The 27,392-nt window shown below is 41.1% G+C and overlaps 1 protein-coding gene across 16 annotated transcripts in view; it reads right to left on the bottom strand.

Annotated features, from left to right (window-relative positions):
* ZBTB20 (zinc finger and BTB domain containing 20) overlaps positions 1–27,392 on the bottom strand; it is a 471,839-nt gene that overhangs the window by 15,271 nt on the left and 429,176 nt on the right. For all 16 annotated transcript variants that reach the window (XM_083884711.1, XM_083884721.1, XM_083884718.1 and 13 more), the window contains 2 exons: positions 19,010–19,106; positions 12,388–12,575 (listed from right to left, as the gene is read on the bottom strand). The gene's annotated coding sequence lies outside the window, so the exon portion shown is untranslated. The remainder of the gene's footprint in view (positions 1–12,387; positions 12,576–19,009; positions 19,107–27,392) is intronic.

Below are 27,392 nucleotides of genomic sequence, written 5' to 3'. Positions count from 1 at the left end.
ATTTAGTGGAGTAACATTTCTTCCACTCAAGGAAGTGACCAGAATTCAAATGCTGAAAACCTGGCAATGTGTGACTTCTCAGTGCATCTCAAAGATGCTGCAGAGAGCAATGCAGCCACGCCTGCTCAGACTGATTCTTCTGAATATTTGGCCTCATTCTAAAGAGGGGACTGCAAGAGGAAAAGCTTCTATGGAGTTTCAAGAACACAGAAGAACATTTGTATCCTCAGCAGGAGATCTGACCAGGAGTAGCCCTTGCTTTCTGTTGCTTTAAAGGTTTGCTGGAGTTTTCACCCAATCATCTGCTTGAACATCTTGTAAATCAGTATCTCCTTCTATAATATCTATCCAAAACAAACACCAGATGACACTACACAAATTGCCCTAACCCTACCAGATTGTTGTTAGAATCAAAATATGTAGCAGTCTACATTTAACAGGAAGTACTGTATTTTTACCAGCACAACATCTATTAATGTGTCAGTAATACACTCTATGGAAGGAAGAATCACTGTGTTCTGAAAGCTGTCAAACTTTTCTAAATTTTGTAGCTAATAACTGCATTTGTTTGAAAGACAGAAATGCGTGCACACATAAACACAACCTTATTCTCCAAGGAGAAAACACACCAAGGAGATGGCAAATAAGAAAGAGTTTGCTCAAACTTTTTTCAGGAGACTTTTTCTGCAGACTAGGGAATGCTCAGCAAATTTCCTATGGATGATTTATTCAGTTAATAGTGTTGTCCTTTTTAGCGTTTACCGAATGATGAAATACCCATTTTATACAAAACTGAAGACTAAACCATAGGTGTTCTGTACACAAAATGGCTTCTATACTCAGTGGATATAAATTCCCAGTGTCAACCACAAAAGCTTTTATTTCAGCCTCCAGGCCTGGGGGGCAGGCAGAGAAGTTACCTTTCCTTCCTGTGCTTTGCCTGACACATCTCAGAAGGTGTCCATCAGCAGTAATCCTGTTTGCTCTGAAAGCCACAAGTGGCAATGTCTGTGCCTCAGTTTGCTCCACACCTAGAACAGGGACAGCATCATGCACCAATCCTGCAGGACTGCCTGCCTCAAGGAATTGTAATAGATTGTTTTGCATCCTTGGATAAAGAATGCTACAGAAATATCAAGAATTAATTCCACAGGTCTCTTCAAATTTTATTCTCTAGGCTTATAAAAACCCTAGGTTTTTTTCAAAGTACTCTAGTGCCTTAATTCTTCCATTCCTCTTTAGGGTCGGCATCTTTAGGGTCGGTGTAAATCACCAGTTAAAAACTGGCTCCAATTCATAGCAGTGTAGTGACCAAAGTCACTGTTACAGCATGTTCAGCTTTTTTAAGTTACAGAACTATTACATTTTGGGCCAGGATATTTACTTTCCCCATTTTCAATCCGATTTGTATACTTGCTATTTTAGAAATTCCAAAGACACTTTGAAGAATGCATAGGTAAAAGGCAGTTTTTATTCCCAGGCACAGATTTGGGGTCCAGTCAAATATACCTCCACATTAAACAGTGGCACACATATAGACACACTGATTATCTCAGCTCCTCTCTCAGACCTTGTCTGCAGACTATCTACAGCCATGCCATTGTATCTGCATTGCAAAGAAATGAACTGCATTGACTGGGGATACCTCTGTGGATATCTACACCACCTCCAAGCAACAGGTATGATGTTACAGAAGAAGCCCTGGAGCTGTCATCACAGCTGCATTAACAGGGATTTCAACACACCGTGGCCATTTCTCTTCAAGGGTGTTAATTCCCGTGCCCCAGTCAGTTTTAATCTATTTATGCTAGTGAAATACAAGTTTGCCAAATAGCATTTTAATGCACTTCTTTAAAAGTAAAGGGAGAAAACTTCAAAACTGCCCTCTTAAAACAGGAAACAGAGAAAACAACGTCTCCACATGATGGCACCATTTCCTAGGAAGAGAAACGATGCTGTGCTCATCCCTTCTTCAGTAGGGAACATTTTCATGTTCTACATGAAATCTGTTTCAACTGCTCCCAGAGAGCTCATGCATGATCCTGCCAAGCCTCAGCATGGTCCAACTGTTTTAACTGGCTATAAGTTTAAGGCAGTCCAGCTCTTTAAAAATCTAGGTGCATCTATTGCTTGTTTCCCTTCCCAGTGTCATGTGCTATTACTTAGAGTGCACATTTCACTGGTGGACCCACAGCAAGAGAGTCACTGAGCAGGGAAAGGGGGAGATGGGCCAGCAATGCTGGTGTGAGCACTCCCCACTCAAAAAATGATTAGGTGGATGCTTCTTGGAAAAAAAATAATTGGAAAACGTAGGCAAAGAAGGTGATTAGTTTTGCTATTCTATGGTCCAGATTAAAAGATTATTCTAGTCCTTAAGAATACCTCCACCTGCTTTAAAAGCTTTTGTTTAAATCCTAATAGTGTATTTCAGACTGAATCCCCATAAGGAAAGTGGATAAGGATTACTCTTGATTGTCTTGCTGGGGGGGGCTGTATAAACTTATACCCTCACTCACAAACCTTGTTTAGGGAGGAGAAGGGCCTGGGGTTGAAGGTGGGAGCTGTGTCTGGAGGAGGAATGAATTAGAAGGCTAATAGCTCCAAATAAATTAAACCATGTCTCCAAAAGAAACAACTGCTATTCCATGAACTCCTTCATGTTCGCCCTGCATTGTTAGGTGTTCCCCCAGGCAGAAAGACAAGGAGGAATAGCATATCAACCTGAGTGTGGTTAAATACAGTGAGTCTGAAAGCTTGTGGGCTTTGGTTAAAAGGAAAATATAGATTAAAACCTCTTAAAGTAATTACCTGTTTAGAAGATTTCCATTCAAGCTAGAATCCTCTAGAGGGAATGTGTGTAGCAGTCTGTTAGGAAAAGGGTGCTGTCAGTTATGGTTGAGTTTTGTGGGAGGCCTTGTGGAAGAGCACTGCTTATTTCCTCTATGATTCCAGAGAAAAGCCTTTCAGTGTAGGAGATTTTGTTCTGGTCACAGAACTATGGTTGATGGGAGAAACAAGGGATGGATGAAAAATTGTAAATGCCAGTCCTCAGAGCTGAGAAAAGATTCTTTTATCTCGTCCAGTGCCTCTGTCTCAGCCCTGAGTAGAGGAAAGCTATCACATGAAAATGCTAGATCTTATTTGGTTGTTTTTTCCATTTGTCTTTTTTATCTACTCGTGAAAGGGTAATTGTTAACTAGTACAACTGGGTACTTTGGTGAATATTTCAACTTAGAAATATCGTGAGACACATATTCATACTGCTTTGGACTGTGGTTTCTTTATTTTGAATTTATGGGATGAATGTCCAGGCCTGCTTATAGTTCAGATTTAAATATCAGTGGGAAACAGAACATGCTCATGTCTACAATACTGAAGGCCACAGGAAACGTTTCTGTCCTCAGTGAGACCTCTGCAATCTCTGGGAACAGACTTATTTCCAAAATCACCTACTTAGCTTTGATAGGAATAGAAATGTATGGCAGAACACTTTAAACTAATAAATCAAGGGAATAATAAGCAAGAACGCAGCATTCCTGGGTGGCTTGATACCCTCAGATGGAAGTCTAGCATTAAATGTGCATTGTCAGTTCCAGTGCTTCCCCCCACTCCCTGGGGAAAAGGCCCTGGAATTACATGTATACACAGGCATTCAGACACCAACAGGTGATACTAATGCAGTGCATGGGAGTTATTTCTCAGGTCTGCCTTCAGGCACATTCTACCCTCTACTCATCCAAAAACACTAGAGATAGCATCTGGGAGCTTTACTTTTGAATATAGCATAGGATCAAAGCACAAGGTATTCTTGTTAAAATTGACATGGTTGCCCACACAGGCATGAAACTACGAGAAGTCCCTTTCTCTGTTTTTATTTCCTGTATCATACCCCTTTTCACACAAAAATTGCTACTTTGTGAATTTCTTCCTCTATCTGTGTAACATCAATAAATTACACGTTATCACTCCTATCATCTAGTTATAAAGAGCCTTTCAAGATTTTTAATAGATGCACAATATTGCTACACTTACATTTTCACTGGTTAAGAACGCAAAAATAGCTGCTGTGAGATTACTCTTAATTTATACTACTTCCCTCTCGTGGGTTTTCAAGAAGAAGCGTTTCACCACATGTCACAGATGGATACAGAGTATATACTGCACATCCCAGCCAGGCAGAGATCTTCTCAGTGTTTAACACAACAAAGCTGGGATGAGTAGGGGTTCTACGATATGTTTATTTCTTTTTCATAGGTGCAGTTAATTCCTCAAGGAGGTATTTGTGCTGACAGATTCTTGAATTCTCATTGTAATCTATTTCCTGAGTGGTGGATACATAAGACTGCATCTCATGGTTATTTTAGCCTCGTGAATGACTCCATGGACAATGAAAACAGACACAAAATATATAAATGAAGAGATGGCACAATGGCATCCCCTCTAGAAACAACAGCACTTGGTGTCCTCAGGAATTCAAATGCACAGCACCAGCCAGAACATGCTGCTAAGGTCTCCATGCACTGGGACACCAGGCAAACAGCCTGATGCAAATGAAGTTCAGTGACATTCTGATGGCTTACAACTGACTCTCACCCGTGGAGTAGATCAAACACCACATTTCTTGTGAACATGATTTTACCCCACAACACCTCTTAGCACACTTTATAAACATTAGTAGGTGGTATTAAACAAGCCCTTGGTTTTATGTTTCAGGTTCTCTCCCACTACCATGTTAAGGCTTTAGTTCAAAAAAAGGTTCAAATGAAAGAGCTCCCTTTGTTCAGCTGTTCAGTGGAGAACAATGCAAGAATTGTTTTGGTTTTCTCTAATTTGAATACTGGTTTGGCCATACCTTGTTCTAAAGTTACTGAGGGGAATCGCAGCACAAAGATTACATGGCTACTCTACCACAGGTAAACAAAAAAGGAGAAAGTGACTATGGAAGCTTAGAGGAAAAGAGCAAAAAGCTCCAATGCTAAACAGATCACAGTGGTGAAAAGGAGCAGGAGGTGAGCAAGTATGTTTTTACACCTGTAACTTTGGAATTGTGTAGCTGCAACAAACCAGGCCACTCCTACACCAGTCAGGTGTAGGTGTCTCCCTACAGCACACAAGGGACTAAGCAGGAGAGATGCAAGCACTGAGCTGCACAGCATTTTAACCACCCACAGTAGGACAAAAGGAGATGGAGATGCAGCTGCTTTAGTTTCCTTCAAGCAGGAGTCACCCGTCAAACACTGAAGTACTCCTCTGAAGACCGTATTAGGGAAATGGCACATTTGGTTTAGTTTTCTCACCCAATTAAGACACAGGATTTGACAGCAGTAGCATGTATGGTTAAGACATGAAATAACAATGATTGGCATGATTATGTTTGATATCCTTCAAGCAGGTCTCAAAGTGACAGTTTTGGTATGTGAAACTTTGAGAAGAACAACTATTGAAAGGAAAAAAAGAAGAGGAAGTTAGTCAGAATGGGTCTGAAAGGAAAAGATAAGGAAGTAAAATCTGTAAGAACAGTAGGGAGGTGGCCTTAATAATACTTTAATAGAGTCCATATGCATATCCAAGGACAACAAAAGAAAAATGAGGAAGTAGAAAATGCTACAATGGTTAAATAACAAGGTATAAGAGTTCATTAAAGCTGAAAATTTATTCTTCCAAACATGGAAATCATGCCCAAGTGACATTAATAGAACTGAGCATAAACTGTAGCAGACTAGATGTAAAACAAAGATTAGGAAGGGCAAAGAGGAAATTTAAAGAAAAACTCACTAAAAGCATAACAACAAATACTGTAATAAAACATTATTTAAACATATCAGACAGAGAAAGTTAACAGAGCAACGATTGGTACCTATGAAGTGCTGCAGACTATATGGATTGATAGATTAGGGAGGCAAGCAGTAGTGTCAGTGTGTTAACAAGACTACTATCTATGAGAGCAGTAAAGGTAATCAGGGAGGTTACAGAAATTCTAGTATGGAATTGACATTATTGGTTCATTTTCATTTTTTTCATTTTCGTTTCATTTTTCCATCTTCATTTTCAAGGTGGAGTAATGGAAGAAGGTAAGCCAGCTCAAGGGGAGAAGAGGAAGGCACTGCCCTGGAGACTTATAAAAAAACCCCAAACTGAAACAAACACAAACCCCCACACACAAAAACAAACAAAATCTCAAATATTGAAAAAACTACTAGAACATCTTGATAAACTGAACAGTGATAGATATTTGTACATATTAATCAGTCCCTCATTTCATGAGTGAAGCAGCTGAAATATATACAAAAGAAGGATTTACTGAAGACTGTAAACATAAAGAACAGTAATTAAAATCTTGGAGGGGGCTGACTCTGAAGACACGACAAAGTAAACTCAGAAACAGACTGCAGACATCTTAATGGGCAGCCAGAGTGTGTCTCACTGCCTGCAGCATGACTTACAAAGAGAAACACTACAGCATTACCAACCCAGTCACCTCAAGAATGGAAACTGAGGAATTGCAAAGAGCAGTAAGTCTTCTCCTCTTCCCTGGTATTTAGAAAGGATAGATACACTGTAGAAATATCTTCAGGATGTCCCCTGAAATCATGGGAGTTGGGAGCGTGCATGGCAGTTTTAAACCAAAGCTGAGACTCTGCATGTTACCACCAACAGTTCTCTAAATGGAGAGCACTAAGAAAAGCACTGAACACCACAACCTAAGACCAAGACAGTATTATAGGGACATCAAATAACAGAACCAACATTTAGGATAATTAGACAAATTTTCAAAGGCATCTATGTGTTACAAATACAAGTGATTTATGCATCAGTGGAAGTTGAGCTCCACAGTTGCTTCTGAAAACATACTCACTGACTTTGTAAGTGAAGTACCATATGCTAGTAGTCATTTCTCAAGAGACGAAAAGCCCAAGAGACCAACCTGACAAAACTCACTTAGTGCACTGATTAGAATATAGAGACCAGTTCCTACCACTAGTACAACATTTTTCCCTGCCAGTTCTTCTGTGTATTGTGATGGCTTTTTCAAGAGGGAGGGTGAGGTGAGCTTATAGCTTTGCATACCTGTACTTGTACCTAGTTTTGTCTCTACACAATTCAAACAACACATATCTGCTTCTATGAAAAAACCAAGTTATTCCTGACTGATAAATTTCTTTGATAATTTTACAAACAAAAATACAAGTGCACGGGACATAGAAATCAGTTTAAAAAGAGAAGCAGTTACTAAACAAAATTTCAAATGTTCTGCAAGAAGAAGGTATAATTAAGTGTTGTGACATCAGTATTTGTGAACGATGGATATCCTTGCTTTCAGTCTAGCTTTCTACAGAAAAGGCTGGTATCATTATTATTATATCATCTAAAATAGATATCTAAACATACATAATTTCTTAGGTCACCAAAAACAACCTAAAAATATTCAGAATTAGCTAAGACATGCCATACATAGATCAGCAAAAATACAGCTGAAATGACTATTGACATACTGCCTGACTCTCTAAACAAAGAAGCTGGTAGAATCAGGGTGCCTCTTGTCTTCTCTGAGAGGGAAGACCACTTGAAAGCTCCAGAGCAGTTTCTAGGCAATCACAGCCACAAATTTCCAGGGAGTGGGGGAAGACCATCAGGGCATGTAACCATTCTCTTCCTGCCACAGAACCTTGCAGAGAAACACAGGAAACCTAAAAGGTGAAGATGAGGCCAAACCACCTTCAGATCTACCCAGCCTCTATACTAGCCCCAGGCAAATCAAACTGGCAGATTCCTGGGAAGGGAATGGTGGGTCCCTCTAGCTGCTCAAGAAAATGAAACTCCAGAGTTTTTCCATATTCACTGTCAATGCTCTGTGGAGTTCAGGAATCTTGTGAGGTTCCCACTCCGACTTTTCTTGTCATGCTGGAAGGCTAAGAAGATACAAAAATCAGCACTTAAAAGGAAAAAAAAAGCAAATACTCTGCTTCAATGTTCTTGTCCTGTGAAAGCTGAAAAATGCTGGAATTGGACCAAGTCAGGCATGGTACTTGAGCATGTAGGGGCAAAGAGTTCAGATATGGCCTATCACTGACAGTGTTTATAAAGTACATTCTATTTAATGCAAAAAAACCTCCCTGTCCCTTGCTAAAATGTAACTTTAGAAAGTCCTCCCTTATTTCAACAACCTGCCAATGATGGTTTAACAGATTTTTAAAAAATATTCATGCCTTACTTTTCTTCTCAACTCATTCCTTACCAGAATCTCAGGTCTCTGCAAGAATTCTGTGTTCTCTGAAATCATAAATAGTGCTTCAGAAGTTTTTTCTGTGATTGTCCAACCTGCCTCTCAGTCCCATGGAAACTCTTCGCAAAGATGTTGCTTTTGTCTTGTCTGGAACAAATTCCTTCACAGATGGACCATCCAATGTCTAAGAATAACTCTTTTAACTATCAATAGAGACAAAGAGATTCAGTTGCACTGTTCCCGTGGGATTCCTTTGAGTTTGGACACATCTGTTAAGATGCATACATCAGAGCCTGAATGAAGTTTTTGTCTGATTGTATCTTTGAGAACTCGTGGAAGTTTCTGCCAAAGTGATCTTATCTCTTGGCACTTGCAAAATATATACAGTTATACATGCTTTCTGAAAGGCTCCTGAAATAAGTGGCCTATGCAGACCAAACCAGTTTAAATACAGCCAGGTCCTGATGACCTTCTTCCTCTCACCAGAATCTTTAGAAACTTTACCTGAGGCTGTTAGGCCTTTGAACTACAACCTTATTATGCACTTAATGCATTCTCTATCCATAAGCAAAGGAATATGTGAAAAAATGTGAATAGCACGAATCTCATTGCTTTCCTTTGCTTTTTTATAACCTTTCCAGAACCTTGTCCTTGCATGAGCACCTTTCTTCTGGGTAAGCAGATAGAACTCCAGCTGAGTTATACCTCTAGCTGTCACAAACAGATCTATCAGCCCACTCTATGGTTTAATTCCAAATTAATTCAAAGTGCTGTTTTTTATCTGCCAAGCCCTCCATGAAAATAGGTACCTCAGGAAGCACCTCTTCCTCTAACTTGTTTCTTCAACTATATTGCATGAGTCAGCATTTCCCAAGACTAAAAGAGATGGGACTGGACACAGTGCATCCCATGCTCTAGATTTAGCATCAAGGATTCACCTGTGCTGGAAATACAGTGCTCAAAGGCAGAAATCTAAGACCCAGTCCTACAAATTTGAGGAATAATGTAATTTCATTTGGAATAAGTAGCACCAGAAGCAGCATGTAGAACATACTATGCTACAGAATGAAACCCTAAATTATGCTGTGGATCACATATGACTTTACCCAGGATTTTTTTTTTTTTTTTTGCTAAGTATTCATATCAGTAAGACTGGCATTCAGACTATTGCTTTAGGCTTTCTTCACCTCTGCCTTTTACAGCTGAGGAGCAGATGGCTATCACAGAGTTTTTACTTCCTATGCTTGGAAAAAAAAAAAATTGATCTGAATCATTCCAAAAGCACCCTGATATTTTAAAGTAGATTGGCTTCTGAACATTTCTCATAATAATAAATATGTGGTGTTGTTTTCTGCCAAGCACTAGTGACTGTGCATGCAAAATGGTCAGTGAAGATTTCAAACTGATTTGAAAAGGTGGTCCATAAAATCCAAGCCTTTTTTTCCCCCCAGATACATGAATGAGGCCTTATGAAACCATCTGTACATCTGTGCATTTTTCCAAGAATTGATATATCCTGCCATGCTGACTCTTTCTGGGTGTTTCTGGTATTTTCAGAGAAAATTCCTCCCAAACTTCCTGTCTAACTCTAGTTTTAAAGTATTTTTGTTTTATTTGCCATCCACTAGAAAACTCCCCAGCAAAAATGAAGAATGTCCTTTGAAAATGAAGTATCTGCCCAGTTGTGGGGGTACAGGCAGTACGATGATCTGGGCAAGGGAAGAGATACAACGTTGTGCTGTCTAAAGGTAGAGAGGAGGACAGAAAGTCTTGCTGGCCCAAAGAAGAAAAGCATCACCATGGGTCCAAAAGGAGGAAGAAAGATGTGGTACCGTAGCTCTGAGAGGAGGGGAAGAGAAGGACAAAGAGATTCTAGAGTGAGGGGATGAAATCAGTCCAAAAGACAGGGCACATCAGAGGTATGGAGAAAGCATTTGTAACTGCAGGGAAACCCGTTTCTAATGTTGGGAGCCACAAAAATCAATCTTTTGTGTCCATGAACATATTCTAGCACTGAGGATTGAGGATTAAGAAAGAATACCACAAAACATGGTAGAAAACTACAGCAAATATGCAGTAAATACTCATCATGTCTCATTTTAGTTCATGTGGGTCCTTGCTGTTTTGCAAGGGCATGCCAAGCATTGATTATGTGCATAAGACCCCTAAAAAAAAAAAAAATACAGCCTGATAAAGGTCATGACTCATCATAAACAATTTCAAGATTTTCTATTGGTTTCAAAGTACATGGGATCAGTTAGCAGAGATCAATACCACAAGAAGTCTTACCATTTCCTGAGTTTTCGCAGGACTCTAGCTGTATTTTGGGAGCTAATTTTCAACAATTCACAAGACAGGACAATGTTAATGCTGAAATTGCTATTAAACACATTTTCTGAAAAAAATCCCCCACACTTTCAGTGTGAGAGAAGCATCTAACCTGGGTTGGCAGCTTATTCCTATTTATAGAATAATTTAATTGTTTAGGTTGGAAAAGACCTTTGACATCATCCAGAAGGTGACTTGGGGACACTAAAAACTTAGAGGTCTAAAAGACCCTGTGCACAGAACAGGTAGAGCATGAAGAGCTGCAGGCTCCACCTTCCCCTGCTGCCCTCTGCCAATATTCCTCACCCTGAACTTGGCCACCTCAGAAAGCAAAAGCAAGAGTTCATTCTCCAAGTTCCCAACAATCTCTGCTGGCCTCTGTCCTAAGGTTGCTTTCATGGGTTTCCATTTGTGCTGTCAAAAAAATCAGTGTGAGGTTTCAAATCCCATTTACTAATGAACTCTTTCATCTTTGTGAATGGGATAAAGGGATTCTTTGTTTGAAAATAAGGATTATTTTTTTCTTGTTGTTCTGCTCATTTTTTTGCATCTTTTCACAAGCTTTTTCTTTTCACAAAACATTACAAGACAAAACTGCACCCCAGTTTTAACAAAGAGCCTGACATCTCCAATTTGAGGAGAATTCTTGTATACACTAAATTGCATGCTGCCTGCTGTTCAATTGTTTCACACCTCTTTCTTCTCCCCAAATCACCAGGTGAGATTTAGGAAACTCTCCCCAATGTTTACCAGCTCTATTAAAATCAAGATCTCTAGCAGAAGCTCATAATGAATAAAGTCAGAAGCCAACAGGAATGAATTGCAGCTAAAGTGATTTTGATAGTGATGATCCCTATAACCCAACTGCTTCCAAGCTTGGCCCTGAGGCAGGATTTTTAAATTAAAAAAAGAAAAGGATACACATACTTTTTAATCTGATTTTTATTGTCATGCCCTGATTTTTTTATAGGCGTTTGCAAAGTCTGGTTGGTTTCTGAGCTGTTGAAACCTGGTGTCATCATCCTTCTTCTTTGTCCTCTCTCTTGTAAATTTTACAACATCCTAAACCACTGCAGAAGAGGTAAACTATATATTCTAAAACTAGAGAGCGATGAGATTCACATTACCCTGCACATTCTTGTCCAAGAGACTTCCAGGCAAGGACCTCTGTGAAATGACAATGTTTTGAAGAGCTGGCGAGGTAAGATGACTTTTCAAAATCCAGTTTTAATCATTGCCTCCCTTATTTTTGTATTTTTTGGCAAAATGGATAAGAACATTTTCTAAAGGGCAATTAACCCATGCTGAGTAATCTGAAAGTGAATGCCCTCAAAACAAGGGCCTCAAAGCTGGTACAACCACACAAGTCTACAAAGATTTTCCAGACTCTCACAGACTGATCCTCTCCACAAAACACTCCCCTTTCTTTATAGAAACTTTACAGACCTGGGCTGCAGAGGCAGGCACTTGTTTTCAGCACAGGCTGAAACCCCCCAGTCAGGAAATATGGTTGGGTAATGAGAAGTGTGTGACTACCTGGAGGGGAGCAACAGTTCCAGCTGGACAGGGACATGCTTGAGGGGTCTTCCCTTTTTAACTTGTAATAAGCAGCAACCTGACCTAACAACACGCTCTCAGCTTTCTCTGGCTGATTGCATTATCACAACCTTAACACAAAAAATGTTCTGTTTTAGATGTTATTCCCAAAGAAGGGAAAAGGTAAGCCCTGAGGAAGCCCTGCCTATGACATTATGGGAGGAGCATCCAGCTGGAAAACCTGGTGCACAGTGAGGGAGGTGTTTTCAAGAACCCCAGCAGCAGGTTGGTGTACTCACAATCAGATGACCCTGTGTGTGCGTGCAGGTTTGTTGGTGAATGTGGAGAGTGGATGAGGGCCGGGCTCAGAGAAGGAACAGCTTCAAGGTTCAGGCAGGGAAGGCCCGGCTTGGCGCTGCATGCACCCGTCTGAGTAATCTCATTCTCCTCAGACGCCTTCTGGTTTTCAGCTGTCTTGGGTTTCTTCCTGAAAATAAACAAAGAGACCTTTGAAGGGACTGACTGCATATTTGGGAAAAGGCATTTTTAGAATCTGTTAAAGATAACTTTCTTCCCCCACCACCACCCCCCCTCTCGCCTCTCTTTTCCCTTACAGGGAAGGAGGCAGAGAAGACTTTCCTCCATACTTCTTGTTTGGAAACAAGCTGCTCCTTGTTTTGACTCTGATGCAATGGCCCTGAGACTGTGTTGCAGCAAATAGGCCAAGCACGAAGCTCCTTATTCTGCCCCTACTGATGACATATAAAATGAAACTCGTCCCAGTAGTTTAGACAGTCGGAGCGCCGTTTGACAAATATTAACCAAGGCTGTAGCATTCTGAATAGAGAGAGCTATACAGAAACATAATAAAATTGCCTGAAAAGCAAACAAACATGCAAGTTTCCAGTTCAAGACGAATCAGTGCAGAGACTCGCTTTGTAGGGAAAAGCACTGAGGCAATTTTGGGATGCAGAGGTCATCTGAGTAAAACGTTAACACCTGGAACCTGAAACAACTGAAACAGCTGTCTGAGCACTGAGCACACGAGCTCCCGGCACCTCCAAGGAATCAAGCCTCAGTGGCACATCAGGCAGGCGGTCGGTCACCACTCAGTTTCAGGCTGGAGAAGGCGAGGCACCGGGGGAGCGGCAGGTTTGGAACCCCACAGGGAGCGCTCCGAACAGGGCCCTGAGCACCCGCCTCACTCCGCGTTCCCCGGGCCAGGGAGGGCACTGAGGCTCGGGATGCAGCCCCCGGAGGGACAGCGCTGCCCTGGCCCGGGATGCGGCTGTGCCCCTGCAAACATCGGCTGGAGCCATCCCGGTGTGACCCGCTATGTCCTGCCGGGGCACGTCCCGCCTCCCTCCACAGGCCGGGGCTCTCCTCACGGGGGTCAGGGCAGGAGCGCCTTTGCCCTCCTGCGCCCCGGCCGGGACGGGGTTTGGGGGCCGCCTCGGCCTCCCCATTGCGAAGGCGATGGAGCAGCGCCGTTCCCGCGGGGGCCGAGCGGGTCCAGCCTTACATAAAGGCCTTACATAAGGGCGGCCCGCCCGGCCGGGGGCAGGGCCCGGCCCGCCGCCATCGCCATCGCCCGCGGCCGCCGCCGGCAGACAGCGCCCGCACGGCCCGGCCCCAGGAGCAGAAAACCCTGCAGTTAGAATGAAGATATAGCTTAAACGGGCCGGGAAGAAAGAAAACAAATCCCGTCCTCCCGTAAAGCTCCCCCCTCGCTCCAGGAGGCGGTGGGCGGTGAAGGGATGCCCTGGGCCGGCCGAGGGGCAGCAAGAGCTCCGGGGTGCGGCCGAGCTCATCCACGGCCAGCCAGGGGCTCACACTGATCACCCCGCCAATTCTGGCAGCCCTGGTGCCTCCTGGATTGCCGGGACTATAAATCTCCACGCCACGGGATGGGCAGATGATACTGCTGCTGTAAACTATAGCCTATGTGTGGGCAGATGTGTTTTAAAGTACACGGACTGCACGGGTTTTGTTTGTAACAGCCCGCATGGATCTTTGGCATGATCCAAATAAACTCTGGCACACCTGCACACACCTCATTTCCAGATCCCAGGATATTCCCATGTGCGGCCAGCATGCACTGGAGACTGCAGGAAATCTGTGCATAAACCATTGGATTTTTACAGCATTGTGACCCAAGCAGCTTTCAGAGAGCAAAGGCTGTACATAGGCTTGGACTCTGAATGCACAAGGCAATGAAGTTCCTGGGAGCTGAACTGCTTTATTTAATGTCTGTTTTCAGCTCAGAGTTAGCCCAAGTTACATCCTTGGAATACAGCCTCTGACTCCAGGGCTGTCCACACACAAAGCCGCCTACCCTGGGCAGGAGACTGCTGTTATTTGCAGAGTGGAGGCTTAGTCTGAGGAAACAAGACTTGTCAGTCAGCTAGCACAGCCACAGTCCTCTTGTTAAACCGAGCACTGAATGATGTTTCGTCCTGTGGCTGATCCTGCCTGTGCCTCCCAGGCCTTCAAAACTCATTAGAAGGACAGGTTAAAAAATACTATAGCAACAGATAGTGACACCAAGGAGGCTGTGCAAAGCATTCCCTACTTCTTCCTATCCAAACCTGTGTATTTCCTACTTTGCTCCTAAGGCTGACACTGGTGTTATCAAGATGCTCTTGTGTCATCAGTTTTCCACATTGTAGTCCTGCAGCTTGGTGACTTTTGCTCACTAGGATGGTAAGGATATAGCAATGGTGCTGGCTGCCACTGGAGACGACACCTCTCCACAGCAGTTCATTTCTCTCACTGTTCAGACATGGGCTGCATGTCACTACCACCTGAAAGGAACGCAGGCTTCCACAGGAGGGAAGCTAAGGAATCAGCAAAGTCAGCTAAGGATCTAAAGAAAGCTTTTCAGAAAAGAAAAGTCCTGGGGACACTGTGATCAAAACTACCTATGAAGAAACCCCAAACAAAGTTCTCCACCCTGCAGTGTCCAGCTACTGTTGCTAGCAAAGGCAAAGCCACAGCAATCCTGCCGTTATTGTAAGTATATTGCTATTCTTTTGTTCTACCTTATCACCCATACAGAGAACTCCTATTGCCATGATCTTCACCTATATATTCTAATTAAATATTCTTACATAGTCTACTTCTATTGCTATCTTATTGCTATAAGTCTTCACAGGGAGAGTTGTTAAGTACTCAATCAGGTTGTGGCATCTCCATCCTTAGAGATTTTCCAAACTTAATTGAACAAGGCCCTGAATAACCTAATCCAGCTTGGAAGTCAGCTCCGCTCTGAGCAGGGAATTGGACTAGAGACCTCCAGAGGACCCTTCCAACCTAATTCTTTTTCTGATTGCACACTATGTCTATGAACACTTTCATCAGCAAGCTCTCTAATATATCTTCATGTTCCAGAAGGTAAAAATGGCATACTAAATTTGGAAAACTGTGAATTGTTATAGCTATATCAAAAACCGTGAAAGAACACGAGCATGAGCAAGAATGAAACAAGTAATAAATACTGTTTGTGGAACCTTCCCAAATTACACCTGTTTGTGTCCCATCTCTGGACTTCATTGATTGGCAATCCTATGTGATTATTTCAGTCATAAGGGTAAGTCTACCTTGCTGCTTTAGTTCTTATGATTATGTTCTTCTCTACATAATAATCTTGGAAAAGAACTGTTTGCTGTTTACTTTTTAGTAAGGGCAATAATTGCCCTGTTTGGAATGCAAAAGACTTGGGAATGTGCTCTTGGAGCAAGGGGCTCTGTTCTGACCTCTGGTTATCTCCTCCACACATACCTGTGGTGCATTACAAGTCCTTTCCAATACTGAACTGATTCTTAACATAATCAGAGGGCCATCATCATCCTTGCTCCTTGTGAAGAATGGCAGAAGGGCAATACGGCAAACAGATGGCACTTTTGTACATGGACATGATGCACAGAATTCCAGAAGCAGGGAAGAGAAAAGATACTGACTTTAAAAGTCTAGAGGGTCCCTGCAGAATTTATATTTGCTACTGATTTATGAGAGATTTATCCAGCTTATTTCTAAACATCCTACCTACTCTATCACTTTAAATTTTCTATCCAATGTCCACGTACTTTCCTTTTGTTGGTATTCACTTTCAGCATTCCCTTATATTTGCTGTGTTATTTTTAATTATGCTAATTTACACCACTTAAAATATATTATCTTTTTTCTTCATTGTGTGCTCTCCAGTACCTAACAGTAGGCTAACTGCCTCCATTGTCATCCCTGAACAGAACTGTGTGTATCAATACTTGCCAGCTCATGTGTAAAGCAAAATGTACCATCACTGCCATCATTTTATTTCTGTTTTCTGTCAGCATCCTCATTGCACTGAGGCATTTGCTCCTTTCCATGTACCTTACCACTGCACTATCATACAGCAAGATCTCAAATGGTGGGCAAATCACAATGATGCAGCGGCTGCAATGATCTGGGCACTGGCTGTAAACTAGAATTGGCTCATTTCTGTTTCATATGAAGGCAGAATGGGTAATATTTTGGGTGTCCTAACCTCAAAGCTATCTAGAAACTAATTACTACCTCTGAGCTTTGGAATGCCTTTAAAACCCCTGCCACACTTCCCCTTTCTTGCTGCCACTCTTGCATACAACTTTCTCTCCCTCAGCTTTTCACTTGCTCTCCACAGTTGATTTCTTTGCATGTACCTCCCTTGCAACCATTACTTGAGTTTGGAATGAATTTCCCCTGGATGAGTTAACACGTTCTCACAGTGGGGCCAGCAAAGCAGGTCCCTGTCAAAAATAGACAGTGTGTGTTGTACTTCTCACACAGCAGCTAAAACTAATGCTTGAACTTTCCCTTACGAGGGGAATAGCTCTCTGTCCTGCAGAGACATCAGGTTAGCACTGAACAAATTAGCTCAGGTATAGGAACCAGTGTAGCTGTGCAGAGCCCACAGCAGCGTCCTGGCTCTCAGGGGAAGCTATGATAATGTGACTGCATGAGAATAATACTACATAATGAACAATAATGAGGCAGTTTTCAGCCTCTGAATACAGGGAGGGCTGGGTCACCAACCAGACCTTTGTTCGTCGCATATTAAACAGCACAGAGGAAACATGCCACAGGGTTGCTGGTGTTGTTGTAAGCCCTGCTGCTGGCTGAATCTGCCCACCCATGTTCCAGGCATTATTTTGTCTCTTCACAGCTGTGGCATCACCTTATAGTAAGTGCCCTCAGGTCAGAGATGCCTGTAGTGTCCAAGCACTGCACTTAACTCACTGGTGCACAATGCGTTCCTAACCTCAGTAATTCAGACACTGTATGTAATTGGAAAAAAACCCCAAACTCCAGCTTTTCAGATCCTAAAAATAAGAGTGTGAAATAGTTCACGTTCTGATTTTAAGCAATATTTTTCCTGAGTGTTCTGCTGCACATTCTTCCTCTGCCTGTGTGCGACTAACACAGCTCCTGATATCAGTGCTTATCACTGCCAGTGTTGTGTCTCTTCCAGACATGACATTGACAATACATATTTAGAAACTGACAAAGTAAAGAGAGAGAGATGAGTACAATCACTGAATATAAAAAAATAGGCCTGAAAGAACAACAAGAACCCACTGAAATCTGCCCAGAGACCTCACCTCAAAATTCAGGGCACACTGAATGCCAGAGGTGAGGATGAAGCTTCCCAAGATAAGCTCACTTTAAACCACCTGAGCCATCACAGTTTTCCTACCAGAAGTGTTGCTTCAGTAGTTTAAAGTCCTGCACAGGCTGGCTGCCTGAATATTCACACAGCTTCTCTGATGATTTTGCAGCCACATTGATCTTCATGCCGTTGCAGCTACATGACTGGCAGCTTGTTTAAAATCTCTGATTGCAAGTTTGTGTCATACAATGGAAAACACAAACTCCTAAAAACATTGCCATAAAATGTAATATGAAAGAGAAATCCCAGTGGAACACTGCAAAGCAAGAATGGGAGGCACGGAGAACTGACAAGAGAGACCCAATGTTCTAGTGCAATAAAAGCCTGGAAAATTTAATCAACACAGAAAAGTAAAATAAACTCCAAAATCCCTTACAGGAGACTGATTAACATAATTAAATTAAACTCAGAGATTAAGTTAAAGTAAGATTGAAATTTGCTGGGTCCTTTTCAGGCCTGAAGTAAGGTTTATACGGCCTAAAATTTGTCCATTTATTCCATCTAAACCACAAGTCTCATGAGGGTTGGGTCCTGACTACAGAGCTTGCCTGACTTGTAACATCAGAGCATCTCAGCCACACTAACACTGTGACAATACTGACAATTACTGAGAATTGATCAAAAGAATTCAAGACTATTATATTTATGGGGGAAAAGTACAAATATTAGACAAATGGTCATTTCAGAGCATAATAAAACCACAATGCAAAATCAGAATTCTCTCAGGCAACTTTACCTATGTAATCCAGCCAAATCTACCAAATCATCATGGCCTTAAGTCATAAATGTCTCAAGGCCCAGAAAGAACAGTGTAAACCTTTGAGAAGTTGCAGTAGATTCCATCTGTATTGCCTGAAACACCGACGAGAGGAAAGGTGTCTCATTAAAAAGTAATAAGAATAAAAAAGAAGACAAACACTGCAAAGACAAACATGGATGAACCAACTTAGACAGCACGAACTAGAGCAATAAGCAGGGAGAACCTGCCAAACTAGAAGATACAAGCAGATCAAACCAGCCATTGCTGAACTATGCTGTGAGGCTATGACTTAAATATTTAACAGTTTTTTACTGACATACTTTTTGCCCACATATTTCCTTGCAAATTTCAAAAGCAAAACTTAGTTTACCCTCATCAGTAAGGCTCACAGGTGCTGCAGTTTGTTTTTGTTTTTGTAAGATGTCTTTTTTTTTACTGAACAAGAAGTCTTTTATAAGAGATAAAATATACTTACAGTGGTTTCCAAATGGTATCACTCTTCAGGTAAATTACTCCAAGCCTTGGACCTAGTGCAGACGTTCATTGGGGCAGGGAACAGAGAGAGGCTGTGTCTGTACCAGGAAGAATCAAAAGGAAAGGTCAGGGGGAAATAATAATTATTTACTGAGAGCAAGAAAACTTGTAACAACTCTAACTGGCATTCTGTGCTGTGAGTACAGCTGGCTGCAGCCTGGTTGTGCTCAATTCCCACTTCAACCCCTCCGGCCCTGGCTGGAAACGACCACGGAGTCAGTTCCCAGTTACCCCAGTCTGCCCATGCAGCCTAATCTGGTGAAGCAAGGAGCAGAGGGAGGATTAGCCACCAAAGTGCTATCAGCAGGATTCCTTCTGAGAAGTCTCTCACTCCAGTGGCATGAGCACAGAGCACTGATGGAGAGCTAGCACAAACTTGGCACTCAGGTGCATCTCAGCAGAACAACAAGGCCAGTCCTGTTCCGACCAGAAACAAACACTTCCTCAGGCAGGTAAAGGAAGGAAAAAATCCTCCTTCGTGTGTTTTACTGTCTTTACAGCACAAAAAGTATGGCTCATATCAAAGCAGAAATTCCACTTTTCTCTCATCAGTCACCTGGTCTACTGCAGTGACACCAGGGAAGTAACTTATTGCCAGCCTTGCAGGAAAAGTTCTGCTCACCAGCGTTTTTTTCTCTGAAATCTTCTGAGCTCAAGAGATAGTTGGAACCAATGGACTGAGATGGAAAGGAATCCACAGAAAAACCTCAGCTCCAGTATTTATTAGAGGGTGATTTCACCATCCAGATCTAAGTATTTGAGAGTATTTACATTTTTGGGGGACTTGGATCCTTCTCTAGACTAAGAGAGCTCCTCCTTTGCTAGTTTCTTATTATCCTTTGGTGGCTCACTGTGGGTATGTTGGGCGTATGTCTGAAGCTGACATCCAGGGACAGAATTAAATCCTGCTCACTTCACTTATGCAAAGAACTCTTGAGACATCAGTATATTTAGTCCTGTCCACAGTAAAGCCACTGGTGCCACTTCCATGAAAAAATTATCTTGTCTACTCTGAGCAGACCAGAAAAGCAAATATTTGTTTTATCAAAGAAATCAAGAAGGTGAATGAAAAATGTAAGAGATGTAATTGTTATTTCACAGGTAGCTAATGTCACTGTGCAAGTTGAAATTTATATCTGAAAATGCAACACAAAAAATTGTTCCACTGTTCATGCAGCAGGAACACTCCAATGAGCACCAACAGACACAATGAAGGATTTTACATGACACTGTAATAATGTACTTCACAAAATATACATTCAGCTTTATGTTCAATTCACACATTTTGTAATGATGATGTTTCTTAGTGACTGAGATATATACTAAATTCTGATTTCAACAGGCTACATGAAATCTGGCAGCTACATTTTACAGGGGCTCAAGCAAACATTTTCTTTGATTCCAGTTTTTTTAGGTTCTCCCTTCTTGGAGTCTGCTTTGAATTGCAAATTAAGTAAATTCAAACACACACAGAAAAAAATCTACAACTTAGCCTGAACCTCTAAGTTTCACCAGGGCTTGGGAGAGGAACCACATGCATCAGGTTAGTTTGAAAGAATTACATAAAACACTTTTGACCAGAACCAAGGATTGAATTTCAAAGGTGCAGCAATGCCTAAGGATTCTGTAGAGTTAAGTCCTTGCTAACACTCAGCATGGCTTACTTTCAAGCTCTCCTTCCCACCTCCATATATGCCCCACCTGTTCTGTTAACACTGACCTTGCTTCTTATATCCACTTTCCACACATCAGTCTGTCTTTTATCTGGCTATTGCTCACCTTTTTAAGGAATAAATCCCACATGCCTTAAAAACTGCCTCGTACTTCAGATAATGAGCATTTTTAACTTGTACTAGAAGCAGAAAAATCACAGGATTGGGTCTTTAGTCTTTACTTCAGCAGAACTCCTGCTCACTTCACTCCTAATTTCACACAAGAGAAGCCTAAGAACTGCATGTACTAATCCTGCATATTTTGTCACCTCTCTTTTCGTGTCATTATTGCTCTTCCAATCTCTGGGATCCCAATCCAAGTGGCTCTCTCTTGTAGCACTGCCTAGCACTCAATCTGGCTTCACATCAAGGGTCAGGCAGACAAGTTGTTAGAGATGGGCTGTTGGAAGTCTTCTACAAAATCTGGGCTCAAAAATCTCTGTGAAAGGCAATACTTAAAATATCTTCATTTTTCTCCATGTTTTTTGCTGTGGCCTGAGAAGATATCTCTCCTTCTTCCAGTGTGATGAGTATAAAGCACTGAGATCCTCAGCAGTTGTTAGGCACTTTTTAAATACATAAAATCAACGAGGCTGATGGTACTTCTTAAGACATTGGGATTGCAACAGAAAATGAAATACCCCAAGTTTTTGTAAAAGACTTAATTTAGTTTTGGAAAAATTAGAGGATAAGGATCTTCGACCATAAGAAGATAGGGCAAAAAAGGAGAGAAGCAGGACAACAGAGGAATGCGATGTGTGACATTGGGTTAAGTAACTTCTCCCCTGTCTACCCGGGCTCTTCTACCCAGAAAAGGAAAGCATTATATTTCTGTTCCATGGGGTACTGTGTGCTTAATTAAGATTTTGGAGGATAAATTTTCTGCATGAATGCATTCCAGAAATGCAGACTTTATTACTTAAATATTCCCACTAATGATAGTAACTTGGGCATTTTATATACACCCACTTTTATTCCACCTTGCTCTTTCCAAGTTTTATCTGGTAATTTAGAGGGTGTGAGGAACATTAATTGTATCAGTGTTTTTATTAAGGAAGGTCTGTTTTATGAGAGTAGTGATGTACTACAGATTGTGATTTAAGATGTACACTTTAGGTCAGTTTTATACTGACTTCAGTGCAGTGGCAGTGGGCATAAAGTCAGGAGAAGATGTGGTGCTTTACATAATAATGCTGATGATTAATGGGCTCATGGACCATAACTCCATATTCTGAGGCACTGATCCTCCTTCTCCCTCCTGAAATTTGTGTCTTGACCCTTTCATCTCTTGTTAGCTACCTTTCCAGGGCTGTTCCTTAATCAGCACCATTGATCTGATGTGGTCTGTCATATTGTATTACCTAAAACACACAGAAGCAAGCACTGGCCCGACTCTGCTCTTTACACAACACACCATCAAATTTCCTTTACAGATGACTTAAGTATTATACACATCAATTTACTGCTTTTGCTTGGTCCTGAAACTGGCTTTTTCTAGATTATTTCCCTGCAGGATATTTCTGTCTCTCCCCCTGGATGTACTTCTGTCTGCTCAGAGACACCATCAAACACATTTAGTATTCCCTGCTTGTTAGGGGCACTCCTGTGTCAGATCAGCAAGGGACAATCAGCAAAATGGCTCCTTCTCTTTGCTTGAGACCTGGTACCTATCTTCTGTTACTTCTTTTTTAGTGATTCCTGATCAAGCAGACTCCAGTTTTTAGTTAATTGCTATTTATTTTATTCCTGCAATAGTATTTTCTCTGATATTGTCAGAATGCTTCCTTCTGCCTTTCCTCTGATCCCTAGTAATGAAAAAATTAAAAGATGAGCTTCTTGTGAGCTTATTTCTGATTACTCTTATTTGCTGTGCTGGAACAATGCTGTCTATCATGAGGCAATGGAAAGTAACTTGCCAGTGCCTTGGAAGTTAGCATGTCTGATCTCAATCCAGATATTGTTCAGCTCTCTTGAGTCAGGTGGGTTGAGTTTTAATTGATGCATTCACTGTCATGATATAGTTTCAGACTGGGCTGTCTAGGCTAAATTCAATTCTTTTTGGTCACTTTTTCTCTCTGGGAATAGCATTTTAGATTAAATTCTTAAAGCCATAACAAGAAGGAGGAGATGAGTACAGCAGTGTTAGCCATCGACAAACACTGTTCAAGAATCAACTTTCTTAATGAAGTGGGTTATTCCAGATACATTTTACTGTTTCTCTGTAAGGAGAAGATACATTGTCTGACTAGGACTGACTATGGCATTTACATTGTATGAACAAGGTTAGGCCATTGGCTGCCTATGGGTGGATATCCAACCCCATGTCTTAGAGATCAAGATAGACTCTAAGATAGACTCAAGATAGATTGAGCCACCGTTCCAGCAGAGGCCAGAACTTGTGCCAAAAAACTGACAAAAATTTAGCAACACAGGACATGTTATGAGAAGGCCCATAAGCATGGATTTTTTTCAGTAGTCAAGGCTTCATTTCCAAGAGGAGATGGCTCATTTCTGTATTCTACTGGGAACACTGTATGTCCACTATCAGTATGGCCTAAAAATCAGAAATTAATTTGTTAATGGATTAGACATTTACAGAAAGACTGTTTAAAGAGGCTGGGCTGCTCTAGCCTGGTAAAGGCCAATTTCCCGCATGGACATGTTTGCAATAGCACTTGAGAAAAAAAATCTCTCCCTGAAGTCCCAGAGGTACTTACTGAAATCCAGAATAGCAATGTAGTTTGTAGGAAAGTCTACATTATGTTCCCACTTTTTTTCTCACAAGCCCTCTATTACTTCTATGCATCAGTTTCTTTTCCCCTTCTTTCAGTGCATTTTATCTGATACTATAGAATTTCACTACTCTTAAGCTGCAATTCTTAAGTTTGATTTTGGCACTTGGAATAGGCATTTTCGAGGTCTCCTTTTTGTCTGTTGATTCTTCTGGTATTTCTTTCTGTTTGCAAGCAGTACTCTCAGTGTAACACCTAACCATGCCTAAGAGTTCAAGTCAAAAAGGATAATTCTTCTCCTTCTGACTTCCCTTTTTACTTCCCCTGCTGAATCCTCTTCTTCCTGGGGCAGTGGTACAAGGTCTCAGCCCAGAACATTCTCTCTCATTTAAGATCTAACTCTGAGTGCTGCCTATTTTCCACTAATGAAAATCTCATCATGCCCAGTGTGTGGGGTGTGTAAATTCCACACCTGCAGGTGTGGCCAGGTGCCCAAGCAGAATGTGCTCCGCTCTCTTGGCTGCTGCTCACAGGGGGCAGAGCAGGATAAAACCATACTTGGCTGTGTTAAGCAACTATTTGGACTTTGCACACCTGATTTGAAATGAAGATAACTGCTACTTGGAAGAGGGAACTAAATGTCAGTAGTTGGTAGGCCTAATCAGAGCAGGAGCAAGTCACCAAAAGCCCTAATGTAACATTCAGATAATGGTTTAAATGAATACAAAAATCTGTGATGCCAAACTGAACCATGGCAGTCTGTCAGACTGCTTTTCACATGTGGTAACAAGAAGAAACAGTATTGTATACATACATAGATATATTCATATAAGTAACCTTATATTTATGTGTGTATGTAGATTTAGATACATGATCATTATTTTAAAATTATCTTATTCTGGCAAAACATTGCTGGGTATAAAACACATAATTCTTGATATTCCTACTATGGAGCCTTCACAGTTGTACCTGAATGCTGAGTGAAACCATGTAATTTTCAAAGCAGTTCATTAAAGTGGGGTGTGACTGAGGCAAACAGATAAAGTCTTAATTTTATTGATGTTGGTATGGAATAGGGAATAAATAATCTGTGCTCCGTGGAACTGCACCTACATAACCTTTCTTGGAAACAGACTGATTTGTGGGTAGTGCTTGTATACTGCGAGCCTTGTTGAATCTTGAGTGCTACTTTTCTACAGATACTTAGTATTAATAGAAGCAGTTTGAGGGTATAAACAGCCTCAGGCATTTATGTGCTGATGCTGTAGGTTACACATGGCATAAGCATTATGGCATGAAACTCAAAAGGTTTGTGGGAGGGGAACAAGTAAGAGGTTCAGGTTTTGAAGCCATGAACACTCAAGATGGCCAGTGCAATCAGAACATTGTCTTGTTAACAAGAGGGCAACGCTCGGACAACATGACACCACCTTGCTACCTTAAACAAGATTCTCACAAAACTGAAGGTATAGTTGTGCTGCAATTAATACCAATGTTTCTGAAACTGAAATATGAATTGCCATCACTGCAATCACAAGAGACGAAGAAAATGTGTAGAAATTAAATTGTTACAGTAATATATCCGCCTAAGCTACTGCTTTGGCTAGATGAGCCAGATTAGCTCATGACAGATGAGCTTCATGAACATTTCATTGCCAAGGAACCCTGTCAAAATATTGGTGATTTCTCCGAATCTGTTCAACATCATGGAGATGTCAAACGAAATCTGAAAGGACATTATTTTTCAGGAAGAACAAAAACAATGAAAGCATACGAAGAAAATGAGCTGAGTTTCTTCCTCCTCCCCTACACGTTGCTTTGGTTTCATTAAATGCTATCCTTGCAAATACTTTGGCATAAACCCTGAAACACTTTAGTCCCATAGATGCTGGTGAATTGCAGAAAGCACTGAATGTCCTCAAAGAATAGACCTCCCTGTTTCAGTAACCAGGTTTTCAAACAATGTATATATACTGAGATGCAGGTACTGTGTAGTCTCGGCACACAACAATTTAATCAAGATTTACACTATTGACACTGGCTCTGCCACACCCCCGCCCGTCCTGGTCACAGTGGTACAGCACTGGATGCATCAGTGTCTGGCCACCAAGCTTGTGGTTCTTATGCTGAAAGATGATCTCAACCACAAGTCAGAAGTACCCTTTCATGAATATGGAACATGATACAACATGGTAAGTGATAAAAGTAATTAAATACTGTTTTTTTTAATGGCTTGTTGCTTGCAGAAACCATGAGATACTGTTTACATTAATTAAAGGTAGAATTCCATGTAGGACAGTGGAATAAATTTCAGCTATAAATTTCAGTAGATTTGATCCATTTGTCACAAGACTATCCCCTTCAAGGTAAAATAAGAAATAAAAGTTGCACGGATACATCTGGTTTTCTCAAGCACCAAGAGCCAGGTTACCAAATAAACAGAAAAATTGAACACTTCCCTCCCCTGCCCCCCCTCAAAGACCCTTAGCATCTTCTTGATAGAATTCCTTCTTCTCCGTGAGATCTCATTATGTGACTTGTTTTATAAGGAGATGACAATGCTTGCACAATTTTTATCTAACTTTACTAGAGGTGGATTTATACTAAAAATCACATTTGCATGGATTCTGAGGGGCAAAGTCTGAGACAAGGAATCCTTTCCTTAAGTTTTAACATTTTTACCACCACTGCCCGAATGCTGAGCTAAACAACTGTGTTACTGTCAGTTATGAAAAAAATTAAAATGAATTTTAAGGTTTTTTTTGTTGTTTTGGATGACTGTCTCTGTCTCTGAAGATTTCCCTTGCCAGTCATTCATTAAAGAGTCAGTAACCAACACAGTGAAAAGACTAGGTAAAAAGCACCACAAACGTGTTTTCCCATACCATTCTTCCTGTGTGTTTGCTGCCTCTGGCCTCAAACTGTACAAATGAAAGCTTGTTTGATTTATGTCAAAAACTATATATAAAATATCACACATGATCCACAGAGAAACCGAGTCACTCTGGGCTTTAGTTTCATTATCCATTGAGGAATAACTGACTACAGCCTTGGAGTATGTAGAACTGATCAAAGCGCTTGCTTCTTCACAAGCAAAGAGAAAACCACTGTAGATTTCCTGTTTCATGCATCAGTGCCAAAACACAATGAAAAAGTTCTAGATGAGTATGTGAATTATTCTAAAACATTGTTCAATCAAATCTGATGGTTATGCGCATTTGTGAAGCTCATCATTTGAAATGTCAAGTCACTGACAGCAGTGTGTCCTGAGGTGTGATGTATATTTGTGATAATTATTTGCTTTTTAAAGTTATGTATCATCTGCATCAAACCAGGATTTTTCTTAAGTGTGCCTGAAATGTAGAGATGTCAGTGCCAGCTGCGTTATTCAGATCTGGGTTTTAAACACCCTGTGCCAGGAAAACACAGAGTCAGGATATGACTACAATGCCATTTTAAAGGCACTCTGAGTTATTTTTCACTATTCTCTTAAAACTGTACGCGTTGTGGCTGATGGAGAATGATTACTAACATTAATAGTAGTTGAAGTGATTTCTGTGCAGTATATGCAGCATGATGCATTAAGGAAAATAACATAGCAATAATTGTTATTTTTACTTCAGTATTAGCAAATGATACTCCTGGGATTTATTATAATTCAGTATTCAGCTCTCTTCTGTGGCTCTTAGAGGTCTCTTCTCTGGTCATTTCAAAACTTTTTTGAATGAAACTGAAGGCAGTTGGCTCTGTTGTTGGATAAGTTCTGCTAACGTAGGAGGGCTGTCTCCTGAGTGATAAAAAGACCATTTGCAAATCTTCAGCATCTTCTTCCTTGACAGCAGAAGTTACTATCCAGAATGGTTTAGATGATGCTGAAATG

This window comes from Zosterops lateralis (genome assembly GCF_965231275.1).
Source record: "Zosterops lateralis genome assembly, chromosome: 2".
In the NCBI taxonomy this organism is placed as follows: domain Eukaryota; kingdom Metazoa; phylum Chordata; class Aves; order Passeriformes; family Zosteropidae; genus Zosterops; species Zosterops lateralis.
The sequence above is the reverse complement of the archived record's forward strand: the minus strand, read 5'-3'. Positions and strand labels throughout refer to the sequence as shown.